Source organism: Cotesia typhae, unplaced genomic scaffold (assembly GCF_013202065.1).
Source record: "Cotesia typhae breed Kobodo isofemale line unplaced genomic scaffold, CoteBio_Ctyphae contig_77, whole genome shotgun sequence".
Taxonomy (NCBI): Eukaryota; Metazoa; Arthropoda; class Insecta; order Hymenoptera; family Braconidae; genus Cotesia; species Cotesia typhae.
Genome location: NW_027423765.1, coordinates 524000 through 539701, shown reverse-complemented (window position 1 = coordinate 539701; position 15702 = coordinate 524000). Strand labels below are relative to the sequence as shown.

Sequence of the window (15702 nt, the reverse complement as noted above, 5' to 3'; positions counted from 1 at the left end):
GTTTAATATATAATTATAATAATATAAGAGTTTTATTCGCGTATTATTCATATAATATTACCATTCATTACTATTCAAGTGAAACCCCGGTTATTTATTGAAAATTAGTAATTGTGAATAATGTAGTGGTAATTAATATGAAAATTTTGTGCGGCAAAATTTTATTGTCATAAAATCGTGTTTCCCGTTGATTTCTGTATGTATGCATATGTGTATCGAATGGTTTTTTTTTTTGCGTTGACTAATAATGCGCGGCCTGCAGTGCGTATCCGCTCTTGAATGATTTTTGCTGCAGATAAAATTTTTATTTATATCTTTCGATCCGCTCGCCCGAACTAAATGGTTTTGGTGTCAATAGTTTCGTAATTAAAAATCGAGTATTTTAGGTATTAGTAAAAATTTTCATCCGATAGGATTTCCTCGAGTTATTAAAGAAAATGACTCCCCCTTTTCCATATCTTTAAAACGTCCGTTTAATTATGATCTCGCACTTCCAGATCGTCATGTTTCCTGATGGCGAATGCTACGACGGTTTCACGACCTTTTTCCAATGGTTCGTAATCGAGCGTAGCCGAGAGCGTTACCATTAACACCAAAAACGGGTTGTTTTGTTCCATAATTACAAAAATTTCTTAAAAAGGAAATTTGACTGTCAGGAAATGGTAAATGTTGATAAATAAAAAAAATTTTAATGAATATCTCACTTGAGTATGGTGCAGCAATTGTAAGTGCGATGACTATACCAAACGAAAAAAACAATAACTTATATTTCATTTTGTTTTTTTTTTATAAGTTATTAAAATATAAAAGGTTTAAAATATAATTATATGTTTTAGTATATAAGATTTGTTTGTCGTTATAAAGCAATATTAATTGATCAAATCATAAGTATAAATAATATATTTTTAAGTTGACAATGATGTAGTTGGTAATAAAGAAATTGTTGAAAACAACAATGTTAACTGGTTATAAAAAAGATATGCTATAAAATATATTATAAAAAGAGGTTAAGGTAAAGTACCCAGTACTTGAACACTTCTAAAAATGGGACCACCCAGACAACATCCAAGTCAGAAGGATTTCTTAAAGATGTCTTTTCAAAAACTTCCTTGAGAACTCCAAATGTGACGTCTTAAAGACCTCATTTTTCGGAACTCTTAATTAAGAAGTCTTTAAGAAGGTTTTTTTTAAGTTCTATAAGACATCACAGATATGAGCTCTTTGAGAAGTCTTTTTTCCGACTTCGTAAGCAGTCAAAAAAATGAGCTGTTTAAGAAGTCTTTTTTTTCGACTTTCCAAGACATTAAAAATATGAGCTCGTTAAGAGTTCTTTTTTTCTGACTTCGTAAGACATCAAGAATAGGAGCTCTTGAATAGGTTTTTTTTCTGATTATGTACGTCGTCAAAATAAGGAACAGAAAAATTTTTTTCACGTTATTGAAGAATTTTTAAAATGATAGAAAAATAAAAATAATCGCATTCGAGTGAACTCATTTCGCTGTGTATTTATTTTTGTATTATAAAAATATTATCATAAATAACAAAACGTTCAGTAATTCTACTTATTAAAAATTAAATCATTATCGATAATTAAATCGAAAGGTAATTTTTTTTATTTTTGGGTAGAAAAGTTGATATCAAGTTTTTTATCGTTGCTATAAGTCGTTTATAATCTTATGTGAACATAAGAGCTTATGTAGAAAAAAAAAATTTACTATCTCATTAGGAGCAGCTATAGCCAAGGCAGACCAGAGGACACCACATCACTGAAGTTAAGCAGCATTAGTCATGGTAAATACTTGGATGGGTGACCGCTAGTAAATTCATATTCTAAGCTGCGAGCGATAGCATTTTTTTTTTTTTACTTCGAAGAAAATATATTTTAATATACTTGATTATTCTCAATTTAAGCTCTTTTTTATTATTAATTAGAATTAAAACCTGAAAATCACCCTCTATGAACTATTTTTTTCTGGAGTCAGAAAGGGCTCTTAATTCTGACTTCTTTAAGAACTCTTTTTTTGAAGTCAGAAAAAGAGCTCTTTAAGAACTCTCTCTATGAAGTCCTGATTCACTCTTTAGGTGGCGCATTGGACGTCCTCGAAACGTCTTGGAGACCTCATTTTGATCAAAATTCTGACGTCTAAATCTTAAATAAGAGTTCTTTAAGAACTGTAAAAGACGTCATATTGCTATCTGGGCAGTAGTTGAACAGACTTTTAGAATTGTTGTTATAGAAAATCCAAGTATATATTATGAGTAATATTCACATGTTATAATTATTCAATGATACAGTAATTGATTTCTATAAGTTTTTTTTTTCAATTACAATTTAAAAAAATTATATTTTTTTTTATTGAGTTTTTTTTTTATAATTGAAAATTTGCTTTGTTATTCATGAAAAATGTCATTAAAAAAATTAAATACAAATATTTCTCATTTTAAAATCAATATTTTAAATATTCTCAGCGTTATTTTTCATATTAATCAATAATATGTTATAATTCTTTTGATATTTCAATGAAACGTTGAAAATTTATGGTGTGCCCATTGCCATATATTTTACTTGTTCAACTACTGCTCCCGGAGTGTTCAACTACTGCGGCTTGTCAGAATTGATCGTTCAACTACTACTCCTTCAATAGTCTATCTTAAAAACGTTGTAAAAATATAATTATTCAATTATTTGCGTTATTTTGCGCTTTAATCAAGTCAAAATCGTTTATATTTTCGTAAAAAACACTAATTTGAACTAATAATTACATCTTTCTATATTAAAAGTAGGATCAATTACGTATTACTTTGAAACTCGTTCAACCACTGGGTACCTTACCTTATGAAAGAACTTAATATCTTTTTAACGGAAATTTTTTTTTTTTTCTCAAAAATACTTTGGTCGTTTTAAAATGTTAAAAAAAGAGAATTTATAATAAAAAAAATCCATAAAAAAAACACCTTTTATCTTTCTTCCTATTGGCACAGTTAGTAAAAAATTATTTAAATAAATATAATGAGCATTATTAAAATTCCTGCTGTTGGTGGCGTTTGGCTGAACGATGTTTTGATATTAACTTGTTTAATGTTGCTGTTTTAAATTTTTTTTTCGTGATCAATGGTGAGTTTCTTTCCTACCCCCCTCTATACTTTATTTATTATATTGTTTAACGTTTTGCAGGTGAATTATTATATCGAATGGCTGTCTTCCGTCCTGCTTGGCGATGTTCTTGTTGTTAGCGGCTTCGTTACTGGCTTGATGATGAAATCATTAGACGGTTCGTTTGTTTCTTTCGTCATTTACATGTATTCATTTGTTTCATTAATTGAATATTTTCCAGATTTATTTCCTGACTTCTCTGGATGGCATTTTCTTTCACTGCTGCTGCTGCTACTGTTGCCGCTGTTGCTGCTGTCGCTGCTGCTGCCGTCGGTGATCGGCCGTTTCCACTGTTCGGGCGCAATGGTGGTGCCCTGACATACGAGCATTTTCTTTTGCTCACATTGCTGTGTGCTAACTTCCACTCACCGTAAGTGTATCCTTTTAATTTTTTTATTCTTAATAGTATTGATATTATTGTTATTATTATAACTATAGTTTTCTTCTTTTCCTCTTTTATAGTATTGTTACCGATAGGGTCTTAGTTTATATTAATTATACTCTCTTTTTCGGAAGGGTCAGTCGGAATTCTCGCTCTTAAATTAATAATTTTCAACATATTATTATTTTAAAGTCAGGTTCCATTGCTGGCCCTTATATATGTGTGGGTAGAACAAATTTTTACCCTCTAAGTTAAAATGTATGACAGTCCTAGGGCTAGTCAAAGATCAGAGCTCCCAAAATCGGGTCACGATTCATTATTGGAGGAAAATTTGCGCGTTATTCGATTTCTAATTCTCTTAATTGTTTAGAGTATTAGATTCCCATTTTAGTGCAAAATCCCTTTTATTCCCCTATGTACTCAGTCGTTATTTTTACCTCTCATATGTGTATATATGTGACTTATTATTATTATTATTACTTTTTTCTCTGCTCTGGAAGGAATTGCTCTGCGTTAGTTAACGTAGTCTTATTTTAGTATAAGCTCAAAGAGTTATTGTTATTTTTAGGAGAAAAAAATTACCGGCCGGATTTTTAGAGTGAGAAATGAAAAATAGTAGATACGAAGAGTAGTATTTCTAGTTAGCATGCTTTATTATTATAGTTTTGGTTAAGTGATTACCTTCCAATCAAACAAAAAAAAAAACATTTATGTAATACCATATTTTTTTTATATCTAGCTTCTATGATCCCATATTAAGATTTATAATATTAAGATTTAATAATATAGTTTCTGATTACATCACCTATATATAGCTGTTTCATGTATCGTTTCATGCTCTGGTACTTTTTGTCTTCTATTGGTGTTGAGATGTTTTTCGACTCCTTATTTCTAGATAGTTCATCACTCTATCTAGGTCTTGGTTCTACGGGTGACGGAGAAACTTGACTTCCCCCAATTCTTCTTTCCGATGTTGAGCATTTTCGTTCTTCTTAATACTCGTTTCCAATTTCTTCACTTTCTCATTCAATTCTTCTCGGAAGGTGTTTGTCTCTCCTAGTTCCTCATACCCCCACTGCATATTCTAACGCATCTGTCGTGACGATGAAAAGTTTTCTGAAATCGGGATATTGTAACGTAAATTCTTCGCGTAATTCTTCCTTCAATGTTTTGGGTGCATTTTCCTGAGCTTCTTCCCATACAAAAGGGGTGTCCTTTTTGACTAAGTGTGTTAATGGTCCTGCTGATGCTGTCCCTGTTGCGGTTGTTGCTGCCACTGTTTCTGACGTAGTCGTTGTTCTTGTTGCTGTTTAATATTGACTGTCGATGTTGTTGCTGCTGATTTCGGGGTGATCGTTGATGCTGTTGTCATGGTTGCTGTTGATGTTGTGGGCCCATTGGTCCATCTCTTCGGCTATCTGCAGGTTGTTGCTGTCCCTGACGTCTTCTGTCCTGGTAATTATTGCCTCTTCCTTGTCCCCTGTAGTTACATTGATATCGTCGACCGGCTCGATCATTATTGACGTAGTAATTATTACCATATGATCTTCTATTGTCGATATTACTGGCGTGATTGCGGCTGTTGTTTCTATACAGCTGTTCGGTTCCTCGAGGGTTGTATGATTCTCGCCGTAGCTGCTGTCGTCTTTCGTTTTGAACTGAGCAATTACGTACGAAATGCCCTACCTCTCCGCATCTATAACATTTTGGGCCACCTTGATCAATATTGGCTGCATCATTCGTAACGGTGAATACTAGTGGTTCTTCCCCGATTGTCTCCTTGTTGGGCTTCTTTATTAACTCTTCAACCTATAACTCTTCCCCGTATGTTGCCAACTTGATTCTAGCGTGCTCTCTTCCTCTGCGGTGAACTATGTCTTCTCTTGATCTACACTTGTCAATTTTGTTGGCTGCTTGGCTTCTTATACTTCCTAATAGTGCCCCAAATTTTGCCGTGCTCTCATTCTCTTCCTGCAGTAATTTTGTTTGCCGATTTAATATTGCGAAGAGGTCTTTGGTATGCCCAGAATTTTGTCACAACTTTTCTATGACCGCCTTAATTGTCCGAGCTGTCTTCATGGCCGTCCTCATGCTGCCTACTGCGACGCCTAAAAATCTGGATGCTAATTGACTGCTCTCCGGTGCCCTTTCCGAATGATTGGTCGGCCTTCCTTCTTCCTTGGAGTTCTTTTAATGACGCTTCTTTTGCTGCTGGCCGTCGACTTATTCTGTGTGGCTGTATTCCTCCTCTATAACTGCTGCTTCTTCCTCTTTATTTCCTGGTTTCCCGGGGACACCTATATGACCTCTCTCTTTTTCCCAAATTAATTTTCCTTTTTCACTGTATTCCTTATTTTCTCGGGGCACTTGTTTAAATCACTCTCTTACTTTAATCACTTTTCTTATTCCAATTACCTTATTTTCTTAATTGCACTTTATTCTAATTCTTTTCTTGTTTCAATCGATTTTCCTATTTCAATAATCATTTTCTTGGATTACTTTTTCTATTTCAATTATTTCCTCTTTTGAACCGCTTTTCCTATTTCATTTATTTCCCTTAATTCAATTCATTTTTTTTTTTTCATATTTCAACTATTTCCTTTATTCCAGTTCACTTTTTTTCCTTTTTTTTTTCGATTCACTTTTTCTACAGCAATTACCTTCTTTATTCAAATTCACTTTTTCTATTTCAATTATCTTCTTTATTGCAATTCACTTTTCTACTTCATTCATCTTCCTTATTTCAATTCACTTTTTCTATTTTAATCATCTTCTTTATTTCAATTCACTTTTTTATTTCAATCATCTTCTTTATTTCAATTATCTTCTTTATTTCAATTCACTTTTTCTATTTCATTTATCTTCTTTATTTCAATTCACTTTTTACTTTCACTTTTAATTTTCTTCTTTTTTTTTCAATTCACTATTTGCTTTCACTTTGAATTTTCTTCAATCATTCTTACTTTTATATCCGGGTATTTATTAGAGTTCTCAGACTTTCCGATTTCTGGGTACTCACCACTAAATTTTCCGCACAATTCACTTCACTCAATTTACTTAGCTGGGCGACAACCACGTTGGGCGCCAATTTTCTGTTACGTGTGAGCCTACTCCTGGTTATTTACCTGTCACGTAAACAGACCTCCGTACTAGCTCAGCGTCTCAGTAAAATATATTTAGGTGTTGATAAGAGGGTGGGTCGCTCAGTGAATAAAGAATACCGGTGAATTAACGTACTAATTGTTTATTAGGCGTCCCCAAAGCATGGGAGTTACCCGAAATGGCCCTGAGAGTCTCTTTTACAAACTAATTCTTTCTATTAAAGCGATTCTGAACTAATACAATTATTCGTTTGGTGCAATACTACGGATTCTATAACCGACGGAGAGAGATGGGACAGCAACGAGAATGAGAGTCTTAGGAGACAATTAATTACGATATAAGACCGCTCGGACTTGACGTAGATTCGGACAGACCTTACGACTGACTGATTACAAGTGGCCCGTTCCTCCTGGAGGTCCCAGGTTTATATCATCTCGGTCGCAGGTCCCGCCAGATACCTGTATTACAGCGCGGAACTCATATTATTCCGCGGCCGAACTAAGATTATTCCGCCTTTGGGAACTGAGTAGTCATTGTCGCGTCCCTTAATCAGCAGAAAATGGTATTAAGCCGCCGAAAGTGGTTCCCCATATTAGTATACCTGGTTGCCCGGTTCCCACAAGAAACGTCTCATCAGCACCACGTGCAAGGAGCGATTCTCGGTAACCAGAGTCAGGCCAGGAATACAACGGAAATTCGGTGTCAATTTAACGTGGGCAAGTTGGCCCATCGATTTATAGAAATATATATATATATATATGATTTATCATAATGTTGAATGGAGGGTAGGCCCACCCGTCACAATTATATATAATGACTTTTGTGATTTCGTAGAGTTATATATAATTTTGAAAAGTTTTATTTTACATAATTTTACATAAAAATGTACAGCAATTTTATTTTAAATTAAAATAATTACATAATTACCAAACTCTGTGTGATTTATCTGGCCTTTTAGATATGTAGTCTCCTACTCTTACAAGCTGATAAATACTTTTCAAATCTTTTAGTTTTATTAACAAGCGGATCAAAAAACGCTTTGAGGCATCTGAAAGGACTTTCATGAATTTAGTTTCTCTGAAAATTAGAGCAGATTCGAGTGACTCATTCAAAAGTTATGAGAAGTTTAAAAACGGCTAATTTTACATTTCACAAAGTTTAGAATCGGCTAATTTTACAAGTTTCTGCAGTAAGAATTGGCTAAATTCACGTACCTACAGATTTTTGTTTTTCGCTATTTTTTAAATGACTAAATTTATAATTGGTGAAATTTAAATTTCGCTAATTTCATTAATATCATTTTTTATTTGCAACAAATTTTACAATTGACATTATCAACTGATTTCCAAATTTAGAGTTAATAAACATTCTATTTTACAAACGGCTATTTTCCAGTAATATTAAACACATACTTAAATTAATGACCTCGATCGTATGTTCGTTTGTACGGTTATATATGATTAAATTATAGAAGACTATATATAATTTATATATAACTATATGTCATTACATGTGTTCAATTTTAATATTTGCTCGAGCATAAATATTCAAGTTCTCATCAAGAAAACCTTCGGTTATAATCAAAAAGCGATCATTTTCGTGGGCTTCATAATTAATTGGATTTCCCAACCACAAATAAATTTGTAACTCTCGAGCTTGTTCATTTTGATTAGTTTCTCCTATTTTACATTTAAGCATTCGTACACCTTGAATAATTTTTAATACGCACACATGCAGACATACAGACATCATCGCGAAAACATTCAGGGAAGCTTCCTAGGACCTCAAAACGTCGAGATCCGATAAAAACTTGATTTTTGAAAATCGAAGTGAAACTCATCACCCCTATTTTTTGGAAATTTTTAATTTTCTTAGCGAGAAGTTAAGAATTATTTTTCAAAAGTACAAATCAGAATGTAATTTTTGTCATTTACAGACTTATTTTATCTCTACTTCTATACTAATATTATAAAGAGCAAAGATTTGTTTCTAATTGGCTATATTATATTATAATCAATTTTGAAATTTTTGTTGATTACCCGTGTAAAACCGAGTCAGATTGCTAGTTATATGTTCATCTATAAGTCAGAATGTTTTTTTGAAACAATGGATACAGTATCTAATTAGCCTACAATATTTTAAATTCACTATCTCAAATGCTACATTCAATTTTCAATTCAATAAGAATTATCTATGTATATTCTATTCACGCAGTAAAACATAATTTATATTACTAAAATAATTTCTGTATTAAATACGGTTAACACAAAATGTGTGTTGAAATTTAACACACATTATGTTATTTTAATCCAATGAATTTTCAACACAGACCGTGTTTAACACAAATACTCAATATTTTTTTCTTCACACTCATACAAAGTCATGAAGCATTAAAATAAGTATTTTAAAATTTTTTTTTTTTTTTTTAATCTAACGAGTTCTATTGCTTGATGAATCAGTTATCCTCCGTCATATATTAATAGCAACTTTCTTTATTCAATCAACTACACTTATATAAAAGTGATTGAAAATTTAATTAAAGGTAATATGAATTTATAAATTGAAATTATCCTTCTTATTGTTAAATAAAAAACATGAAAGAGTAAAGGAAGGGTTATTAAAACGAAGAGATAAGAAGCAATAAGAGTGTGAGAAAATGGGGGTTGCTATCTTAGTAGCCACAAAGCAGTGATAACATTTTCCCTCCCAAACTGGAATCAGCCGACCCTCTGCTTGGTCGTAATCGATATCTAAATAACATAGTATAGTTGTCATGACAACGGAATACACTTGCCACGCCTCCACATAAACATGGCTGACAAATGGATGAATCGAAGCTAATTCAAAATAAAAGAGGGGAAATTGTGTACTTACAATTTCGACAGCTAACTTGAAAAAAATAATTTTAAGATAACTGTTCTATTAAGGCAAATGATTTTCATATTCAAAAGAGTAGAGTTTCTCAATAAATGGTTTAACTCTAAAATTTTGCATCACTAAAAAACTAGTATAAATACATATTAATAAATTCGATCTATCTAATTTTCAGATAGCTACTACAGTAGTTTATATAAGTAAAAACAAAGAGGCGGTGTCACTTGTTATATGAATCGCGATCAAATAAGCAATCAAATTTTCTATTTTGAAAATAATTCTATTCGTCATTATTTTTATAAGGTACTTTCAATGATATTTACTAAAGACTATGCAAAATAACCAAATCTGTACAACTACTTCACTTTCAACTTTCTTGCCAGCGATAAAATATTAAACATTAACAGTGCAAAAAGTCATTTCGGGTAAATCGAATACAAGTATAAGAGTTCATATAGTGGATTTTGAAAAATTTCAAAAATATTGAGGAATAATTTTTTTTAATTGAGGTTTTTTCAGAATTACTTTTGAATGACTCTATTGATCAACTTGTAAGACTGATCAGCTCTTAACATTAAAAAAACCACGTCGACTGCTGCTAGGACGGTCATAATCGGTTGATTTGTTCGAGAGATGCCGTGAACGAATGCAAACCGAAAAAATGTTTTTTTTGGAATTACTCCAAAATTCCCAGTTCGATCAATTCAAATTTAAAAATTCTCTATTAGGCTAAAAAAAACTGCGTCGAATACGGACAACTGCGTAAAAATCGGTTGATTCATTCAAAAGTTATTGCGGTTTGAAAATTCAAAAAGGAGTGTTCTATGAAACTTCTGTCAGACTTCTGAGCTCGAAGGGCTCAAAAGCATCACAAGTGCAATTTTAAGCGCCTAGGTATGGAACTATCGGGGAGTTTCAGAGATGGTCTTCAGGGTCCACCGTTTTCCTAATTTTGTCTTTCAATTATTGCTGTTGTTATCTTCTGTCGCCAGAAAATCAGCCAAGCTCAAGAAAATTTTTTTTGTAGTCATTCACATGATTTTAAGTTTTTTGAATTTCTGAAACAAGCATTAATAAGGATTAGAACAAGAATTAGAAAAACATTTTACTGTTCGCAACGCCATTCTCCCCAAACAGTAACAGAGAAAAATGGGAGAAATAACAATAATGTGAGGCAAATAATAATAATAGAAAGCGGCAGCTCAGACACCCGGAGTAATTTGTTTTTTATCTTTTTTGTAATTTTCTATTTGTTGAGTTCTCGCTAAAAAAATTGTAAATTTCCCACTTAAAGGAAATTAAAGTTATGTGGGGCAGATGTGCGCAGCAAGTCAGACTGCTCAATTCCCCGTATTTGAAATTCAAATGAATGAGCTTGCGCACTCTTACCCACTGCGCAAACTTGCTTCACATGACCTTATTGATTTTAGTCCGATTTTCGAAAGTCGAGTTTTCATCAGATCTCCACGTTTTGAGGTCCTAGGAAGCTGTTCTGACTATTCCCGCAGTAGTGTCAGGCTGTGTGTGTGTGTGTGTGTGTGTGTGTGTGTGTGCGTGCGTGTGCGTGTGTGTGTGTGTGTGTGTGTGTGTGTGTGTGTGTGTGTGTGTGTGTGTGTGTGTGTGTGTGTGTGTGTGTGTGTGTGTGAATAAATGTTTGTCGTAAGGTTTTATAAAAACAAATCAACCAATCTAATCAAATCTAAGTTTTGATAAACCCTTTCAAACGACATATCTAAGGATTTAGAGTTTATTCATCGAGCTATTCGAAAGAAATTAAATAGAAAAAAACAAAAATAAACTTTGAATTTCTGAGATTTATTGAAATAACTTTAAAGCGTGTGGAAAAATCAATAAAACTATGCATCCTTTTTTTTTAATTTAGAAAAACTGCGTCGAATGCATTTTAGAAAATGAAAATCAAACGACGCAACCAAAAATTATAGTTGTTTAAAATTCACTAAATTTCGTTTATAGCTATATTTAGTAGATTTCATAGAAATCTAACTATTGCATTGGTCTTCATGACGGAACTTTTTAAAAATTTTGCTATTTTTCGACTTCGAGCTGATTCAGAAAATATATATAGTTCAAACGGTTATATTTGTACATATATATTTGTAAATATTTCAATTTTTGAGAATAGCAACGATTTCATTTGTCAAAAAAGAAAATGAAACAATCAATGGATTGATGTATTGCACTAAGTCAATAAGTATACAAAGAAATGGATTGCTTCACTTAAAATGATCCAAAAAAAAATCTCACTCTCTCTCTCTCTCTCTCTCTCTCTATATATATATATATATATATATATATATATATATATATATATATATATATATATATATATATATATATATATCAAAAGAAGTATTATATACGTTGAATGAATTTACACGTGTCGCATCGGCACACATCCTTTATAGATGTTTGTCAAGTGTATAAGCACATGGAATGTAATATGTCTTGTTGACCACGCGACAGACACGTGCTTTAAGTGTTTGTTTCGGTTTATTGTGATAGGATAGTGAGAGCTACAGCTTTTGAGCTAAAAAAAATAAATTTGTATAAATATAACATATCTTCAATACCTTAATGATGATTAACTGTCCTTAAATAGTTATATAATACTTTTAAAATCGTAAGATTATAAAAGAAGTTGTTGTGTTATTTTTACCCACATTATTTTTTTTTAATTAAAGTTCTGACGTAAGAAAAGAGTTCTTCATATGACCTGAATTAGCAGTTAGTTTGGGAGTACTTACATTATTGTGAAGATATTATGTATTTTAATTCTTTCAATTGCTTATTTTTCGTTTTAGTTCAGAAATAATGTTTTTTAATGATTCAAAATAAATATTAAGTTTCCTGTTTCTCTGTGACTACTAAAAATCGGCATCCAATCAGTGAACAGGTTCAAAAATTATGACATGACTATACCCATGCTCGAACAATCTCGAGTAGAGTCATAATAACTTTATATGACCGTAAAATGTTGAGATCTCACAAGAACTTTATTTTTGAATATTGGAATGACATTAAGCGATTCTAAATTTTTGAATGTTTGTAGTATGTATGTATGTATGTATATTTATTGCATATAAAGATAAATTACAATCTTTGTTTACAAAGGAGAGTGTGGTTTTATCACCAGTAAGGTAGCAAAAGGGAAAACAATCGGTGTTTTGGGGTAATATATCAGTTTTGTGAGTTTATGTATTTTTAGATTCAAGACTTCAGAATAATCAAAGATATTAAACTATAATTCAGTTATTTAACATTTAATTTGGAATTGTATTAGCTGGAATCTTGTGATCGGATCTTGAGCGCTGCGCTGGTGAAATTGTAAATTGCCCTGACTTGACTCGGATTACATGGAGCTGCGATGGCCTAATGGCCATTAGAGGCATATCACCGGTTATTTTAAAAACTGTCAGGTATTTTCTTGCTTCAATGTATCTCGGACAAGTATAGAAAAAGTGCTCTATCGTGTCGGGACATGCCAGACTACAGCTCAGACATATTTTTGACGGGTCTATTCTGCAAGACAAATTGTTGCTGTGTATGACTGCTCCGTAAACGCTGGCGCATCTTATTTGCGCGATGAGTTTTTTCATGTTCAAGGGGATACCACATTTGAGGTAGTAATTGTTTTGCTCACGTTCATAGATTTGTAATTGGAGATATTGGCAGTTGGCAGTTTTTAAGTGTATGGAGTCACACAGTTGATTTTTATACTGATTGATGAGACAGTCGCCCGCCTTTTCCCAGGTTTTGCTGTCAAGGTTATGAAACATCATCAAATAATCCGGGTTGATTTGGTTTATGAAGGCTGCAATTTGCGAAATCCAGTTATATTGAGTGTTGTTGTTTCCTTTTAAATATAGATCCACCGATTTGTTTAAACATATGCGGGGGAGTCTATCGGGTTTCATCTTGAGGACCTTTACCAGCCATCCCCAAGTGTCTTTCCATATTCTGACAGCTAAAGGAACTCTATTGAATTCCGTTTGTACAAGGATATTTGCAGTGGATTTGCTTCGGTAAAAAAGCTTCTTGTAGAAATCTACTTGAATGCGCTCAAGTTCATTTATATGTTTCAAAGCCCATATCGGTGCTGCGTAAAGAAGCACCGATGACATCATACTATCAAACAAAATATCTATGCTTGCTTTGCAGCTCATTTTTGATTTGTACACCAGAGAGGTTACAGGTCCTTGAGCAGTCCTCGGGTATAAACCCCCTTGAGGTACTCTCAACGAAAACTAGTGAATCAAAAATTGCAATCAGTTAATTATTGAACTATTAATATTGATATTGAGAAAAGTTAATTAATTAAATACGTAATTTAATAAAATTGAGAAGTAGTTAGATGAGCCGAGTATATGATCCCGCGGCTTCCAGGGATCCAGTGGGCTTCCTTCTTTGGACTTTCTGCTGGCACTTGTCTTGATTACTCAAGACATCGGATTTGGCTCATTTTATGCCTTACACACAAATGTTCAGAATATTTTCCTGAGTATTTAAAAAAAAAAATCCAAAATTTACCATTATTTAATTGGATTTGAAACAACTCAAATAAATATTAATAAGTTAGCATCCTATGGTGACGTGTTAAGTTTATTCACATATAAGCATAAATTTTTGACGATAAATATCCAAAGCAGTGCTTTTAGTATTATCGATGATACTAACGCTATTCGGAAAAATTTTTCGATACCGACAATCCGTCCTCAGCATCGTATTCAACAGTTAGAAAAATTTTACTCTGAATATTTATCAATTAAAAAACATCGTAAGAGAGAGAAAAAGTCAAAAAAACAACAAACAAATGTTGAAAAGTTTCGTCAAAGATTTGATAAACAGTTTGATGTGTCGAATTCCACAGCGGTTAAAAATTTACCAAAAGAACTTCAACAATTATTATCCAAATGTCAAAATGGAAAAGTTAATATCCACTCGCCAGTTACTTTACTGCCAGAACAGTATGTAACTTCTTAAGATAAGGAGGACGATGACGATAATCATATTTCTAAGAAATGAAAAATTTATTTAACTGTCAATAATTCTTCACGTGTAAAGAAAGAGTTCGCTTATAATATTTCTTCCAAATCCCAACTTTTTGCAAAAATAATGTCCAGGTTATCAAAAAATTACTCTCTACTACATTTTTATTGTACCATACATGCGGAAATAAAAAGAAAATTACATTTAAATTAGTTGCATTTATAAATTTAACCTTAATAAAACTTTATTTCAGGCTTAAAACTACATCAACACTCATTGACATCAAATCTTTACAGTCAAACACCACATTTGAGCTGGTTAAAACGAACTTGTTCGGATTTTGAGGACGAACCCCCTAAAATAAAAAAAATTAACATTTTAACTCCAGAGCTAGTATCAGCGTTTGATCGTACTCAAATAAGAGATAGAAACGCAATTTTCTTTATTTCAGCTGTCATCTCGAGTTTAGGACTAGATATTGATAGATATAATGTAAGTTATTATTCTTTCCTTCAAAACGCCTGCATTTCCAAACGAGATGAAATTGTTAATTCAATTAAAAAAAAAAAAAAAAAGAAATAATAGAACCTCGTGTAGTTCACTGAGATGGGAACACCCTTTCCACAGGTCAAGGAGTGTTAAATGTAGAACAGCTTCCGATACTCATCTCAGGTGCAACCACTGAAAGAATGTTGGAAGTCCCGTTTCTTTCTGATGGTACATGTATGAGTCAAGCTTCAACAGTTTTCGAAACTCTGACGAAATGGAATATTTGGGACAGTATTAAAGCAATGTATTTTGATACCACGGCTTCAAATACTGGTAAGTCATTAAACTGTTGAAATAAATTTTTAAGTCGACATTTATTACTCTTTTATCAAAACATGAATTTTTTAAGGTGATTACAACAGTGCATGTACATTACTAGAGCAAAATAATTGGTCGTGATTTATTGTATCTTTCTTGTCGTCATCAAACGTCTGAATTAATCTTACGGAACGTCGCAGAACTTACGTCGCACTTGATAATTGGGATAAAATTAATACTTTCGTTCACAAAATCGGTATAAACGATGAAAAAATTACTAATATCTTGAATAAGGAAGAGGATATTCTTGAATTTCTTGAGGATCAATTAAAGGTATAAATGATTTCAATTCTATAGGAAGAATTTTACACTTCAA

General features: G+C 32.4%; 1 protein-coding gene across 3 annotated transcripts in view; it reads left to right on the top strand.

The window, feature by feature from the left end:
- The first annotated feature begins 3386 nt into the window (after positions 1-3386).
- Positions 3387-15702, top strand: part of LOC141532996 (uncharacterized) — a 37437-nt gene continuing 25121 nt past the window's right edge. Inside the window, exons 1-4 of one of the 3 annotated variants that reach the window (XM_074251638.1) lie at positions 3387-3524; positions 14773-15011; positions 15147-15341; positions 15418-15659. The gene's annotated coding sequence lies outside the window, so the exon portion shown is untranslated. The remainder of the gene's footprint in view (positions 3525-14772; positions 15012-15146; positions 15342-15417; positions 15660-15702) is intronic. The other 2 variants (XM_074251639.1, XM_074251640.1) reach the window with 2 other exon arrangements.